The 17,902-nt window shown below is 33.7% G+C and overlaps 1 protein-coding gene across 4 annotated transcripts in view; it reads right to left on the reverse strand.

Annotated features, from left to right (window-relative positions):
• The window catches only part of Ankrd13c (ankyrin repeat domain 13C), a 75,323-nt gene that overhangs the window by 50,241 nt on the left and 7,180 nt on the right, over positions 1-17,902 (reverse strand). Inside the window, exon 1 of one of the 4 annotated variants that reach the window (XM_077791133.1) lies at positions 8,220-8,280. The exons of the other annotated variants lie outside the window; for them this stretch is intronic. The gene's annotated coding sequence lies outside the window, so the exon portion shown is untranslated. Of the gene's footprint in view, positions 1-8,219; positions 8,281-17,902 lie in introns of those variants that run through there. 4 annotated transcript variants of the gene reach the window in all.

Below are 17,902 nucleotides of genomic sequence, written 5' to 3' on the forward strand. Positions count from 1 at the left end.
AAGCCTTAAAGAATGAATTAGAATGTGTACGTGAGCAAAAGTAACATTAACTAGCATTACAGTCTAAAACAAAATAATAATCTCCAAATCACAAACAAATGCAAAAACAGTTTGAAGAACAGTAAACAATGAAATTAGATGAGCAAAAGACAAAGCCTTAAAAGCTATGCTATACCCTATAGTTGGTATTATAAAATGACTGATTTAATTTTAAAATGATATGCCAAACAACACAGCATAAAAAGCTCTCGATTTTATAAAAGAAAACAAACCAATAGTAATAACTGAAAATAAAATTATTGAATTAAATTTATGTATATGAATTTTCAGATATTAGCAATTTTATAGAAGTCATATCATCAAGAATTCTGCCCAATAAAATAAGCTAAACATTTAAAGGGACCATACACAGGATGAAATAGACAATTACTTTTTCTAGGTAACATGCATGTGATTGATTGACACCAATATCTTAGCTTGATTAAACTTACCAAAATGATTAACACACACACCTTAGTTCCATAAAGGTAGAATGAAATGGGAACTGTTGGCAGAGTCAACAAGATACCATTTCAAGTGAAATTTAGAAAACAACACAAATGAATTTACTAAATTTAAATTCTAAGTTTTTTTATATAAACAAAACATGGAAATTACATGAATTACAGTAATCTCTTAATCTTAATTCTTAGGAATAAACAAATTAAAATTAGATTCAGGAATATAATTCACTTCATGTTTTTTAGATATAAGTTCAAATGTCCATTAGTGACTAGGCAAAAGATAACTTCTGCTTCTTCAGGATTTGACTCCCAAGCCAAGTATTCACACCTCAGAATTCTTCCTAGCCGAGATATGAAAACCACCATAACACATACTGTTAATAATCATACATTGAAAAATGTTTCCAGAAAGGAAGTTTTGTTCATGATTTTACTTACGCAATGAGTCTTAATAGTTGCTTAATTATTTGTGTAAGCTGCATTTTTTTAAAAAAATTGGTCCCCACAAATTTTAGGCTCTTTTAGTGAGCTTTGGGTACCTCCTCAAAATAACATGTCATAATGTTAACAAAATTTACATGAGTAAGAGTAAATGTTCAGAACATTGAGTAAGAGTAAAAAGGACAAGGCAAATAAAAAAGTATTCCTGGCTTTATAAAAGTACTGTTGATTACTAGCTTAATATAGAATATTCAATAAAGAAAAGACTCATTGCAGATACTTTTTTTAAAGAGAGAGACAGAGAGAGAAAAAGAATTTTTAATATTTATTTTTTAGTTTTTGGCGGACACAACATCTTTGTTTGTATGTTGTGCTGAGGATCGAATGTGGGCACCACGCATGCCAGGCAAGCACGCTACAGCTTGAGCCACATCCCCAGCCCAAATTGCAGATACTTTTAAAAACAAAGTTAGCAAAACTGATTTCCTTGTCTTCCCATGTTGATACCAAATATGTATCTCCTCAAGAAACTAAAGAAACTCCCTATCTATAATTTTTTAAATCTCCTCCCCAAGAAAACTATAAGGTTAGGAACTTTTGATGGGAATTTTTTTGTATCAGGAACTCAGTAAAGCACAATTTTTCTACTACTAACATGTTCCATTCAATGAAAATGAAAATGCTTATGAACAATTTTAAATATAGTCATCCATTCATAATAGATCGGGGTTCATCTGTGGGTCAGCTTAATAACTATTATTTGCCTTCAGGGCCTTCAGCATAATGCACAATAAGAAAAATAATCAACATGAGTATCAATTTCCCATGTGAGTGATCTTGAATAAGTTCCTCTTCCTCCTTTTCAAAATATTGAACCTCCTAAATTTGCATTTACATCTGTGACTATCTACCAAGAATAAAAAATAATCATAAAAAATAAACAACACTGTCGATTTAGTGCTAGAAACAAAAGCTTGCCAACTATGCCAAAAAATCAAAGCCTTTACATAGAATCATTCATTATTTCTATTGCCTCTTTAGGCTCTCATCATTTTATCTGCCTATCTATAACAACAACCTTGTAACCAGTTTCCCTGCCTCCAGTCTTACATCATTTCAATCTCTCTAAAGCAAAACTGGAATAATAATTATAAAATAAAAATTTGACCATGTTATATTTCCACTTATAAGACTATAAATACTCCATTTATCTTTAACATGATATACAAGCTTCTTAATGATAAGTCCTTACCTTCTTTTCTTCTCTTATTTTCCATACTATCATCTAAACTACACATATATTCCTCAATAAGCAAGGTTCTCATGGCTTTTATACATACTGTTAAACTCTCCTAAATGTAACATCTCCCTCTGCCTGATATATTAACACCTTCCACTCAAGGCTCACTCAAATATCACCTGTCTTCAGAAGAGCCTTTCTTGGCCTGTCCTAAGCAGTTAGATAACCTTCTGTTTTCCCAAACACCTCTACTTCTATTTACTATAATACTTTTCATACTAAACTGAACAATTTTTGTGTAAACATCTGTCTCCTTCATTAGGTGTAAATCTCAGGATGACCAGATATATATTTTCTTGATCTGTGTATAGCAAATGTTTCACATACAGCATCTAACATTCAAAAGATTGTCCAGAATTTGTGAATGAAGGAATGAGAAAAAAAACACTACAGCAATTAATCTTAGTAACATCATGTTACAGAACCAGATAATTAAAATGTGACAGATATTAACTTAGGCAAGAGTTGCAAACTCAAATATTTCCATAATTATGTAATTATGCAAAAGGTTGGGTGGGGTTTTTTTTCATTAATGTTTAGAAAGACTCTGAGAAAACTACCTGAGTCCAGAGTTTCCTTTTAGAGAACATTTTTATTATGAAATCATTCCTTAATAATTACAGCACACTTGGTGTTTCCTAATTCCTTTTCCTCCCAGTGGTGAGTGTTGAACTCAGGCCATTGTACATGCTAGGCATGCACTTCTATCATTGAGCTATATTCCAGCCCTCTAATTTAATTTGGTTCATTTATCAGAAAAAAAGGATCATTTATCAAAATTTTCATTTATTGGCATATTTTATACACAGTATGATGCCTTAATGACATTAAAAGTTATACTTATAAGGTTCCTCTTTTCATTCCTGAAGTTATTTGAGCCTTCTTTTTATCTTAGTCTAAAGTTTATTAATTTTATTCATGTTTTCAAAGTGCAATATTTTGGCTTGGTTGTGCTGTACTTTGTTTTTCTAATTAAATTATTCCTGCTCTATTATTACTTACTTTCTTCTATTTCATTTGGGCTAAATGAACTAAAATTGAAAAATTAAGTTGTTCTTTTTCTTTTTTCGGCAGTACTAAGGATTGAACCCAGGGTTGCTCTACCACCAAACTACATTCCCAATCCTTGTATTTTTTAAGAAAGGGTCTTGCTAAATTGCGAGGCTACTGGGATTACAGGGTGTGTGTGCTTCTTTTTCTAGTTTCTCAGAATGGATTTGATCATTGGTTTTTTAGCCTTTTTCCTAATATCTTTATTTTTTAATTAATAATTTCTGACTTATTTGGCTTTGTAATCAGAGAACAGACTCACTATAATTTCAGTCCTTTGAAATATGCTAAGATTTGCTTTATAAACAAATCTGACCCTTTTGTAAATGCTTCATCCTTGAAAAATACATGTATATTGTAGTTACCGGGTACAATGTTTCATATAAATCTACTAGATCCAATTTAATTGTGTTACTCTTATATTTTATATCATTGATTCTTTTGTGTATGTTAATATCTTTTTCTCTTATAAAGAGAAATATTAAAATTCCCCAACTATTCATTGGGGGTTTCTACGACTTCTAACTCTACCAATTTTCATTTGATTTATTTTCAGGCCATGTTACTGAAAACTTAAAATCCTTGAATTTTCTTGACTAACTGAACCATTTTTCATTATAAGGCATCCACCATTTTCTCAGATATATTTTTTGCTTTAAAACCTATTCAGATATTAATACAGTTACATCAATTTTTTTAGATTGCAATGGATAGACTTTTCAGTCCTTTTTCTTTCAACTTCTCTGTATTGTTGTTTTAGCTATGTCTTCAGCTGCAAGTAATTGGGTATTATTTCAAGTAAGATGATATTTGTCTTTATTACTATACTTACTGGTATATTGGGGTTTTAAAATCTACCTACATGCTTGTGTTCGCTATTTATTTCACTTGTTCTACATTCCTTTTTCTCTTCCTGTCTTCCAGAATGATTATTTTTATTATTCCATTTTATTTTTGCATGTGCTGGATGGAATGTACACATTTTATTTTACTATTTGTCTATTAGTGATCCTACAATTGCACTGCCCAAGGTAGGTAGATATGGTTACCAAGCATTTGAAATACAGCTATTCCAACCTGAGATGTGACACAAATGGAATTTTAAAGACTTAGTATGAAAAACAAGAATGCAAAGTATCTCAAATAATGTTACACTGATTTTTACACTGACATTTGGATATATTTGGTTAAATATTAAAATCAATTTCATTTCTTTTAATTTTCAATGTGGCTACTAGAAAAATTTACAATTACATACATAGCTCACATTGTATTTCTACTGCCCTAGGCTTTACAATATATATCACTGATCTTTCAAAGTCCACTGGTATTTTACCCCTATTTAAAATCTATGTAATGGCTGGAATGGATGAAATAAAATTAATGTTCTAAGGTCTATGCAATGACCACAGAACACTAACTTTATTCCTTGACTTAACTGCTACTGTTGTTATCTAGTTCTATAAATTTCTGGCTTTACCTTAATTCATTTAGTATCTTTTTTTTTTTTCCCCTTTTTGTTGCCATCATTCCTTTCTACATGGGAATCATTTTCCTTCTACTTGAGGTAGATCTTTCAGGGTTTCTTTTAGTGACAAATTGAGGTTTCAGTAAATGTCTATTCAACTTCACTCTTTTTTTGTACTGGGTCTACAATTCTTGCTTGATAAGATTTTTTTCAACATTCTGTGTGGTCTTATAGTTTCCTTTTTGATGTTGAAAAGTCAGACAGAGATCTTTCACTCCTTTGAAAGTAATGTGGGGGGCTGGGGATATGGCTAAGTTAGAGTGCTTGCCTTGCATGCACAAGGCCCTGGGTTCATTCCCCAGCACCAGAAAAAAAAAAAAAAAAATTACTTTTCAAGTTTCAGCCAAATCACTCTAATTCCTTTCTTTAAAAACAACAACAATAAAAAAACTTTATTTTATTTATTTATTTTTAATTTATTTATTGTGTGGTACTGAGGATCAAATCCAGTGCTTCACACATGCAAAGCAAACGCTCTACCACTGAGTTATAACCCCAGACTCTTGATTCCTTTCTTCATTCGTTGTACTTAGATTGGACTTTTTGAATTTCTGGATTTGTGACTTTCATTTATTTTGGAAAATTCTGAGCAATTTTCTTTTCAGATTATTAGTGAGTCCCTTTCTTTTTCTTCTCTCCTGGAGGTTTAATTAGCACAGAACTTCTCTTCCCCCTACTGCTTGTTTTTCTTTTTTAAAATGTCTTTTCTCTCCCTTTTTCATTATACAGTAGATATTTTCTTCTGCCCCACTTCCAATCTATCTTCTGCAGGTCTCAACTAACCCTAAGACCATTAATTTAGACTTTCAGTTATTACATTTTTTCATTTGATAATTTCTTTTTGGTTCTTTTTCAAATCTGTGGTTTTAATCCCTATAGTTTTCAATTCTCCACTAAATTATTCAATCTATTATTTCTCAACAACATATTAGGCATTGTTATTCACAGTTACAATTAATGGAGTCCTTCTGGGGCTGTTTCTTTTATTGTTTCTTCCTGATTCTCTTGCATATTGTCCAGTTTCTTCATAATGCTGGTCATCTTTAATTATATGCTGTATATGGTACTGAATTAACTCTGTTAAAAATCTTGAAGCCTAAGAAACAAATCCTTCAGAGAATTTCATTTGCTTCTGACATGTGTCTAAGTGTACTGGAATTTAGGATCACCTAGTCCAGGAACTGACATTTTTTTCTGGGCCTCAGAAATGACTCAAGGCTATAAATTTAGTCTGCACTAGAACTTACATATTTTCAGTTCACATTTATTCCTAAGGTGCAGTTCTTTAAGTTCCATATGCTCTTTAAGTTCTCAAGCCAAAGAACAGTATCTTTATGAGATATCCCTTATCTGGTAAGCCCTAACCTCCATTTTTGTGTCCTCTTAACTTGGCAAGGCTGTCAAAAGTGCAGTTCAGCCTCTTAACCACATCTTTTGGATTTGCAAAGGACACTAAAGCAAAATAACCTAAAATGCTAGGCTCAGATTCTTGGGTTCTCATCTTCTGCCAGCTGTTGGCCCTGTTTCTACCTTGTCAGCTCTCCATGACCTTCAAGTACAATATTTAATTCCTACTTGCTTCTAAAGAGGACGGGTACTAATTATCTAGCCTAACATTACTAGAAACAGAAATCTGTTTTGGCTTTGTTTGTAATATTTTTGCTTCTGGTCTTTAATACTGTTAAAAGATAATAATTTATAAGCATTAATGATTATGCCTTCAATCAAATTATAATTACTCTCTTAGCAACTTTTTAAGTCATATTTGCCTCAAATTCAAATGTTATCAGAAATTAATACTTTTCTTTACCAGAATAAAATTTTCATTTTTTTTTATCAATCCCCTTCAGGTAAGTCTGTGAAAGTACTTTACCTCCCTTTTCCCAATAGTGTTGTACTTATTATTTTCTGGTCCCATACATTTTATTTCAGTACTTCTCTCTATTAGTGTCAAATCGCATACTCAAATACATGAACCAGAGAGGGTATATGAATCAAACCAAAATAGTCCAGTAATTGGCCAGAAAGTTGTTTCAGGGAATGGCACAACACCCACCTGGATTCAGATGACTTTCTGCATCTCCCCCGCCTCCTTTTGCAGGTAAAAACTGGGAGGGCACTTAAGCTAGAGGGAAAAACTCTCTTGCCATTACAATCAGGGTATACTGATATTTGGGTATGGGGCTGCATATACTCTACCCCACAGGATCAGTGTATTTTATACGGGAGCAAGGAATTATTTTCTAAATCTTTCTCCTATTTCTGCCAGCATTCTCAGTATTATCTTCAGAAATAATGTCTTTTCTATTATAATGATTTTTTTTTGTTTAATATTTATTTTTTTTAGTTGTAGTTGGACACAATACCTTGATTTTATTGATTTATATGTGGTGCTGAGGATCGAACCCAGGGCCCCACATGTGCCAAGCAAGGACTATACCACTGAGCCACAACTCCAGCCCTAATGAATATTTTTTTCTGAGTGGTTCCTAAGTGGACATTTATTTATTTATTTTCTGTTCATCCATCCTGGAATGCAGATTCATCCTAGTCTAGTAAGGGAAAAAGACAAGTAGATTTCCCCCAGTTTCCTCTCAATTGATTCAAGAAAATGAACAGCAGAAACACCCTCTGTACTCTGAATTTGATATCAATAGTACTTTCCTCTGAGGCTTTAGTACTCTTTACAAAACAAACAGCTGAGACAATGAGAACTTGCTGCACAGAAATCAAAGAAAAGAGAATGATACAAAACTTATATTCTAAAAACTATAATATACTGTTGAAAGAAATTAAATAATACCTAAACATAAGGAAAGACATCCCAAGTTCAGAATAAGATTAAATATCATTAATGACAACGCTATCCAAAGAGGTCTAGAAAGTTAAAGGAATCTCCGTGAAAATCCCCAATACCTTTATTTATAGAAATTGACATAATGATCCTAAATTTGTATGATAATTCAAGGAACTCAGAATATCCAAAATGATCTTGAAAAAGAACAAAGTTGGAAGATTTGCCTTTTACATTTCAAAACCTGTACAAAACCATAATAATCAATATAGTACACACTGGCATTAAGGAGATATACGTATTAATGAATCAATCACATTACAAACAAAGTTAATTGAAAACAGTTATAAAACCAAATATAAGCTCAGAAAAGAAGGAAGTAAATCTTTGTGAGGCTGATTTCTCAGCTACTACACCAAAAGCACAACAATAAAAGAAAAATACACTTCATCATACTTAAAATGTTTTATGCTGCAAAGAAGGCCATCAAGAAGGTGGAAAGACAATCAATAGACTGGAAGAAAATATTCCGAAATCATCAATTTGATAAGGGTACTCAGGATATATAAAGAACTCTTATAGGCCAGATGGGGTGGTGCTTGCCTGTAATCACCGCTGCTTGGAAGGATGAGGCAGGAGGATCACAGGTTCAAGCCAACCTCAGCAACTTAGCAAGGTCCACAGCAACTCTAAGTAAAATACAAAAAAGGGCTGGTGATATGGCTCAATGTCTGAGTGACCCTGGGTCAATCCCTAGTACAAAAAAAAAAAAAAAAAACCCTTAGAAGTCAAGGGTGAAAAAGCCCGAATTAAATATGGGAAATTATCTGAATAGCTATTTCTCTGAAGAACAAATACAAATTAGCTAATAAACACATGAAAATAAATACAAGCCATCAACCATTAGGAAAATACTCATCAAAACCACTTAGAATGCTTCTCAAAAGTAGTAGTAACAAGTTGCCAATAAGTATGTGAAAAAATGCTCAATATCTTTAGCCATCAGGGAAATCCAGAACAAAACTACATTGAGATTCCATCTCAACCCAGTCATTGAGGCCATTATCAAAAAGCAAAAATAACAAATGCTGTGAGAATATGGAAAAACTGGAACTCTTATACACTGCTGGTTGAAATGTAAACTAATACAACCACTATGTTAAACAGTTTGGAGGTTACTTAAAAAACTAGAAATAAAACTACTATATGATCCAGCTATACTACTCCTAACCCTAACCCTAACCCAAGGAAAATGAAATCATCATATAAAAGAAATACCTGCATGTCTTTACTGTGATAATAATCACAATAATCAAGTTATGAAATCAGCTGAGATGCCTATCAAGAGATGAATCGACAGGCTGGGATTATGGCTCAGCGGTAGAGCGCTCGCCTAGGGCACCTGAGACCCAGGTTCGATTCTCAGCACCACATAAAAATAAAAAGGCATTGTGTTGTGTCCATCTACAAAAAAGATATATTTTCTCTCCCTCTCTCTCTCTTAAAAAAAAAGAGAGAGATGAATCGATAATAAAATGACATATATGGATAATGGGATATTATTTAGTCGTAAAGAATGAAAGCATGTTGGGGCTGGGGATGTGGCTCAAGCGATAGCGTGCTCGCCTGGCATGCGTGCAGCCCGGGTTGGATCCTCAGCACCACATACCAACAAAGATGTTGTGTCCCCCGAGAACTAAAAAATAAATAAATAAATAAAAATTCTCTCTCTCTCAAAAAAGAATGAAGGCATGTCATTTTTAGGAAAACACATGAAACTGGAGGTCATCATGTTAAGCAAACCAACCAGACACAAAAAGACAAGTATAGCATGTTTTATCTCATCCGTGGAAACTAAAATAAATAAGTAAGTAAATAAATAAATAGCCTAAAGTAGAAGGACTGACTATAAGGGAAGGGAGAGGGGATCAGAGGGAGAATGTGGGAGGAAGAGTGGATATGATTAAAGCATGCTGTATGCATGAATGGAATATCACAATGAAACCCATTAATATTTAGATTTTTTTTTAAAGAGAGAGAGAGAGAATTTTAATATTTATTTTTTAGTTTTCAGCGGACACAACATCTTTCTTTGTATGTGGTGCTGAGGATCGAACCCGGGCTGCACGCAGGCCAGGTGAGCTCGCTACCATTTGAGCCACATCCGGAGCCCCTAATATTTAGAATTTTAAAAAACCATAAGACACTACCTTTTTACTATGACAGCTATAATCAATCAAAAGGCTGGTAAAGGGTGGCTGGGGATGTGGCTCAGCGGTAGCGCGCTCACCTGGCATGCGTGCGGCCCGGGTTCGATCCTCAGCACCACATACCAACAAAGATGTTGTGTCCGCCGAGAACTAAAAAAATAAATATTAAAAATTCTCTCTCTCTCTCTCTCTCTCTCTCTCTCTCTCTCTCTCTCTCTCTCTCTCCTCTCTCACTCTCTCTTTACAAAAAAAAAAAAAAAAGGCTGGTAAAGGGAAGAAATTGGATCTCATACATTGCTACGGGGAAGTAAAAAAGGACAGCCGCTTCGGAAGACAGTTTTGCAGTTCCTCAAAAGGTCAAACATGGATTTACCATGTGACCCAGCAGTATGTATATGTCCAAGAGAACAAAAATATGTATGCACAGAATCTTGGGTACAGGTGTTTATAGCAGCATTATTCTTAATAGCCAAAGGGTAGGAAAAAAATGTCCGTTTACTGATGGATATATAAATAAAAAGGAGTATATTCATTCCAAGGAATATTATGTAGCAATAAAAAGAAAAAGTAATGACACATGCTCTATGGATAAACCTTGACAATACCGTGCTTAAGTAAAAGATGCCAGTTAACAAAGTCTGTATATCATGGAATTCTATTTATATGACATGTCCAGAATAGGCAAATCTATAAAGCAGTTTAGTGGCTATATAGGGCTGAAAAATGTGTATAATTGGGGATTGCTAGCTAAAGGTTAGAGTTTCTTTAGGGGATGATGAAAATGTTTCCAAATTGATTATGGTTACAGTTACAAAAATATGAATATACTAAAAACAACTGAATACTTTAAATGGGTCAATTTTGTGGTATATGAATTATATCTCAATAAAGCTGCTTAAAAATAAATTAAAAATAAGGAAAGTAGAGGGTAAGTGAGGTTGTTAGAACTGCATGCAGTAAAAATTTAGGGTCCTGACAATTTGAAAAGCAACCATTCTTTAGAAATCCCCCCCCTTTTTACTTTTTTGGTACTAGGGGTTGATCTCAGAGGTACTCAGTCACTGAGTCACATCCCCAGCCCTATTTTGTATTTTATTTAGAAACAGGATCTCACTGCTTAGCACCTCGCCATTCCTGAGGCTGGCTTTGAACTCGTGATCCTCCTGTCTAACTTTCGTAGTCGCTGGGATTACAAGCGTGCGCCACTGCACCCAGCTGGAAAGGCCTTTTAACTAGCCCTCTTATTTTGCCTTAATGGTCATCACCCAGGTTAGTGCAGCTTTGGACTCAAGTAAGCTTTTCTGGCCACTTTTTTCTTTGGATGTTAGTTTCTCTATTTGAAAATAAGGTACCAGAGATAGCTTTAGTGGGTACTAAGGATACCAATAAATAAAAGCAAAAAGAAGTAGCTTGTATTCAGACAAATATTTGTTCCTGTCATGTATTTTCCATGTTAGGAACTTTCTCATCCTCTCAAGGTCAGCAATAATATACATAAAGCTTTATTGGAACATATCCACGTTCTAATCACTTATGAATTGTTCATGGCTGCTCACAGGAAACCATATGACCTAAAAATATTTACTGTTTTGTCCTTTAGTTAAATGTTTCCAGACCCTGTTCTAATCAGGAGGATTTCACTTCTTAGTCTTGCTTCCATGACACAACACCTATCACTCATCAGTTTGTTTGTATAGTTTGTATATATAACCACATTACATTGCTATTAAGAAAAAGTTATCTCATAATCTAGTACCTGATTCTACAGTCATTATCTTATAATGCAGAATCAGGACAGGGGTTCTTAAAGGGTCCTGTTATTTCTCTTCCATCTTACCCAGAAGTAACATCCATTCATTGTCACTCAATAAATAATGCCTGAGCATTATAGGTACTAAGCATAGTGTCAGACACTGGAAATTCAACCATTAAACTCATATTCAAAAAGGAGAAAAATTGTGAGACAAAATAGAGTATAATAAGCATTAAGAAAACTAACAAAAGGTTAAAGCTAAACATTAAAGGCCGACATGCTTTTTGATATTTTAGTCCGGGGAAAAAAATCTTTCTCAAGAGATGCTTTAAATAAAATCTCAAGAGATGCTTTAAATAAAAGATGAAGAAAAGCTAAGAGCCAGGCATGGGGGCACATGCTGCAATCCCAGCTACTCAGGAGGATGAGGGGGGAGGATATCAAGTTTGAGGCCTGCCTGGACAACAAGCTTCTTTTGGTTTTTTGGGTTTTATTTTGTGTTCAGTGATGGTGCTGGGGTTGAACCCAGGGCCTTGTGCACGCAAGGCAAGCACTCTACCAACTGAGCTATATCCCCAGCAGACATTTATCATAAAACCTATCACAAAATAAAATAAAAAGGCTGAGGGAGTGTGTAGTTCAGTGGTAGAATGCTTGCCTAGCATGTGTGAGATCCTAGGTGTGATCCCTAACTCAGGAAGGAAAGCAACAGCAGCTAAGAAATCACAGAATGAGAAGAAAAGCACTGCAGACAGGCCAGAAATAACCTTGCATTCAAAGAAATCAAAGAAAGAGAGTATGGTCAGAACACAGAAAAAAGGAAGAAATTTGTACAAAATCAAATTGTAGAAGCAAGGTCCTCATAATGTAGGGTTCTTTATAGCAAGAAACATCAACTTAACTTTTTAAGTGAATATAGTATTAAGAAACCTTGGGCAGGGAAGTGGCATGATGAAAATTTTACATTTTACGATTACTCCTGTAGGGCTGGGGATACATAGCTAATTCAGTTGGTAGAGTGCTTGCCTTGCATGCACAAGATCCTGGGTTCAATCCCCAGCACCACTAAAAAAAAAAAAAAAAAAGATTACTCCTGTAACCACAGAGAATGGATTGGAGAGAGACATAAGGCATAAGTCTAATGCATTCCTGGAAAAAGATAATAAAAATTAGTTGGTCCCAAAGTGGTAGCAGTTAAGACACAGGCACAGGCATACTGATTCAAAATTATGTGCTAATTAGATGTGTATAAAGACAAGAAATTAGAATGAATACCAATGACTGAGGCTTGAATAATGGATAGCTACTGATATAATTTAGAAGACTGGGTGGCCGTGTAGAAGGGAAGAGGACAGGATAACTCCATTTTGGACAAGTTAATTTTAAATATCTCAAGTAGATAGATATGAATACAAAATCTGGAACTCAAAGGAAAAGTCTAGGCTGGAGATAATAAATTTGGCAGTAAATGAAGAGAAATATTTAAAGTCAAATATAAACTTTTGAATATCTCTTTTTGCCCTAAAAGTATAAGAGGTAATAATAGTTATCTTTCTTCACTTCTCTACATTCAGAGGAAAAATGAAATATCATGCTTTATATGGTAAATGAATAGAAGGAACTGTAATAATTACTCCAGCCAAGAAGAGAAAGTGAATGGACATACACAGGGATGGAAGAGAAAAAAGCATCCATTGGAAGTCTTAGAACATACCTTCCCCAAGCACCATTCCTTTGCCCATATGGGAAACTACTGCATCTTTTTAGAGGTCTATAACATGTGAGTATAATCTGTAATTTAAAAAATTAAATTAAAGGACAGCCTACCAGAATCTAGAAAGAGCACCAAGAAATTCAGATGTTCATTCTCCTAGATTATTACTTTGTTTTCTTAAACCCTCTAGAAAAATACGGGGGGGGGGGGCGGTAAAAGCAACAGTACCAATTGAAGTTGTGAATGAATACCATGCTGTCAATATTTTAAATGATAAAATAATAATCATTATTAACATTTTCATCACCTAAACTGAATTTATTATCAAACATGTCAGGAAATAGCTCATATGTTTTAGTAATGCCAGACATGGTGGCACATGCCTGTTGACTCCAGTGACCTGGGAAACTAATGAAGAGGATCTCAAGTTCAAGGCTGGCCTAGGCAATTCAGCAAGACCCTGTCTCAAAATTTTTAAAAAAGGTGGTGGTGGTCGGGGGCGGGGGGTGTTGGTCAGTGGTAGAGCACTTCGAGGTTCAACCTACAATACTACAAAAAAAGAAAAAGAAAAATTAAAGTCATTAACCTCTATCTGCTATCCTCCTTGGCTTTCTGTCCTCAACCTAAGGCTCAAGCTAATTTTCAGTTTTCTACATCTTTGGCCTGCTGTTTTAGCTAATGTGTTATAAAAGAGATACTAAAAACATATTTACTATTAACTTTTCATAATTTTTAAATCTGGAAGAGAATGGTTTATTTCAAACTTGGTAAATAAATTTTATTTTATCAAATAAGTGAAAAGAATTTCAGTAACATTAAAACCACTTTAGTTTTAAAATATGCAAATAACCAATTGAATAACTAGAATTTAACGGGCATATACTAAATGTGCCAGGCCCTATGCTATATACTTCAAACATCTTCATCTCATTTAATTCATTCAAAAACCCTCTGAGAAAAATATTAATCATATTTCACAGGTAAGAATAATAGAGTTAATGCATTATTTCCCGAAATTGCCTATCTAAAAACTGAAGAAGTCATGACTTTAAAAATCTATATACTTTTTAATATACTAACAGTTTTCAAGCTTTGGACTCAGGACTCCTTTATAATTCCTAAGAATTATTAAAGATCCCAAAAACTTATCTATGAATATATCTATTTATATTTATCACAATAGAAATTAAAATTTTAAACTTTTACTTAAATGCTACAATAAAACCTTTTGAATTAATATAAAATTGTTTTCTCATCATAGTTAGAATAGCTATTATCAAAAAGACAAAAAAAATGCTGGCAAAATGCAGAAAGGGGATTTCTTATACACTGTTGCTAGAAATGTACATAACTACAGCCATTATGGAAAACAGTATGAAGTTTCCTCAAAAAAATCGAAAACAGAAATACCTTATAACCCAGCAATATCACTACCTGGTACATATCCAAAGGCAATGAAATCTTTTATCCAAGTGATATCTGCATACCCATGCTTATTACAGAGTTCTTTATAACTGAAGATACGAATTCAAATAAGATGTTCATTGACAGACGGATTTCTAAAAACTGGTATATATTCACAGTGTAGTATTATTTGGCCATTTAAAAGGATGAAATCCTGTCATTTGCTATAAAATGGACGAACTAGAGGACATTATGTTAAAGGAAATAAGACAACAGGAAGACAATGCTACATGCTTTCATTCATTTGTGGGAGTTAAAAAAAGTTGTTTATGTAGAAACAGAGACCATTAGAGAGGCCACCAGAGTCTAGAAGAGGAAAGGGAAGGTTAGAGAATGGATAATGGATACCAAAACATAGCTGGGTACCAGAGAAGTAGTTTTGATGGTATATGCCACAATAATGCAATTTCAGTCCATGAAATTAGTTACACATTTCAAAGTAACTAAAAGGAAGAGTTTGAGGTTTCCCAATATGTGACACTGACAATATTTAATTAGTTATACATTTCAAAGTAACTAAAGGGGAAGAGTTTGAGGGTTCCCAGTATGTGACAATGACCATCTTTGAGAATATAGACATTCTTTCCCTGATTTAATCATTATAATGGTACACATATATCAAATTTTACAATAATGTACCCTCCAAATATAGACAAATGCTATATGTCAAAGGAAAAGAAAAAAACTATTTCTAAACAGGAATAGGGCCTCAAAAAATTAACTGCAGGGGCTGGGTTGTGGCTCAGTGGTACAGCGCTCACCTAGCACATGAGAGGCACTGGGTTCAATCCTCAGCACCCCATAAAAATAAAAGTTATTTTAAAAATGAAATTAACTGTATTGTTCAAAACAAATGTCTGACAAAAACAGTACTATTTTAAATTCTTTAAAAATATAAATATATTTCTTTAATGTCTGACTTAATGGAAACTAACTAGATTTTTAAAAAATCTAATTCTGCATTTATTCAAGTATTAAATGCTTTTTTCCATAGCATGAGCAAGATCCTGAGTTTGATCCCCAGCACCATCAAAAACAGAACAGAACAGAACAGAACAAAACAATGCTATTTTGGTTAGAAGTATAAGAGACTCACAGTTGAAAAAGCTAACAGTATTTTAATAGCCTTTTCAAAGTTCAGGGTATTCTTTCACACTATACAAAACTTATTAAGTAGTCACTTCTTAAGGTAGTTGCAATATGAAATCTAAAATCATATCAATTAGTTGTCTGTACTATATTAACACTGAAATACTCTGGTCTCTTGCACTTTGAGGGGATCTTTTATGACAAATGATTTTGTAACATCAAGCACTGAGTTACATTGGAGAAATATTGGTTGATGAAGTTATGCAGATGTTCTAAATGTTGACACATTTTGCTATATTGTATTTTAAAAATTATATTTAATATTACTTTCAATCTGACAAAAACAGTCTTTTTAAATATTGGGAACCTGTCAAGCTTACAGTGACAGAGATAAGTTCTCCAAATTCTAATTTTCATTTGAAAATTTCATTTTTTTCCCTTAAAGTCATAAGCTTACTTCATTCATTTTCCAGATAACATCTGCCAAATCTCAATTGCAATAATCAGTTTGTCTGAAAGTCATTTTTCAAGAAAAAATGGCATTTCATGAAAAAATGGCTAATTCAGCTTACAACTCAGTTTTACAAGCATTTTTCCCTTACTTGTCCTTCAGTATACAGAAAACATCCTTCACAATCCCTATTATGTTACCAAGAATGCTAAAAAGGATGTACTCAATGATACTTTTGCTTTTGTACCATCAGTGAATATATCAACACAAAGAGACAAGCAATAACTTGGCATCATTATAAAAAGTTTTGATTTTGTACAGTCCCTAATACAGAGCAGGAAATTACAAGTAACCAACCTAGCTTCAGGTTTTACAAATCTCACCCAAACAAACATAACAGAGAATTTCTACTAATTTCTAATTAATTGTTCAAATCTCACCCAAACAAACATAACAGAGAATTTCTGTATTAATTCTTAAAAATGGCATACTAAAACTAAAACTAACACATAATATTATATCCAATCTGTCATTAACTCCTACCAGCTCTAATTTCTTATCACTTCCACAATTACCCCCACTTAACTACAATAGTTTGTTACTGATCCTTGCTCTTCCCACCCCCTCATTCTGCTTCATAAAGCAGATAGTGAGCCTTTGAGCCTTTTAAAATGAGATTGTTACTCCGTAGCTCAAAACATCTAACTGCATCCAGTGTTGCCAGAATAAAAGCAAATCCTTAATAATTGTCTACAAAAAGTCTACATGCTTACATCCCCAGCAACCTAACTCCTATTCATCCCCTTTTGCTCACTTTGTTCCAGACACACTGGCTGACTTATTCCTTGAAACTGACCTTTACAATCACTATTTTCTACTTGAAACTGCTATGCCAGATAATGTTTCCTAATTTTCTTTAGGTAACTGCTTAAAATTCTTATTGGTATCTTCCCTAAACGTAACCTCAATGAAATAATTACTACATCCCTTTTCCCTGTATTGCCAGCATTCTCTGCTCTCCTCACTCTAATTTTACTCTGTAATACCTCTTATTAACAGTTATACCATATGTGTACTGGTTTGTTCATTCTCCAGCTCTCCCATTAGAATGAAGGTCTATAGAAGCAGCTGACAAACACTATTTATCACATACTAGGAGCCCACTATATATCTGCTGAATGAATGAATGAACGAATGAATGAATGAACGAATGAATGAATGAACCAACAAAAGAAAGAAAAACAATTCAAAACAAAAAGGGCAGTGTCAGAAAATGTTTTCACTCTACAAAACACACTTTGCCCTAGGACAACACAGGTCTCCTCCTGATTATGAAAACAACCAAAGGATATATATGCATCAAAGAAAAACACACAGTACAGACAGCTTTATAGAATAATTCAGTACTAAGAAAAATAAAGCCTGCTTTAACTGCTTGCCAGATATCTGCAGCCAAGAAACCAAATGCACTAAACTGAGCTACACCAATAGTAGACTAAAGGTGACGTATAAGTGAGTCAGACAATGGTAACCCTTTAACAGACTGACAGGCAGTATGAATTCAAGCATCAGATTAAAACTTCAATTGAAAGCCTATCTAAACCT

The sequence above is a fragment of the Urocitellus parryii genome, chromosome 11 (assembly GCF_045843805.1).
Source record: "Urocitellus parryii isolate mUroPar1 chromosome 11, mUroPar1.hap1, whole genome shotgun sequence".
NCBI lineage: Eukaryota > Metazoa > Chordata > Mammalia > Rodentia > Sciuridae > Urocitellus > Urocitellus parryii.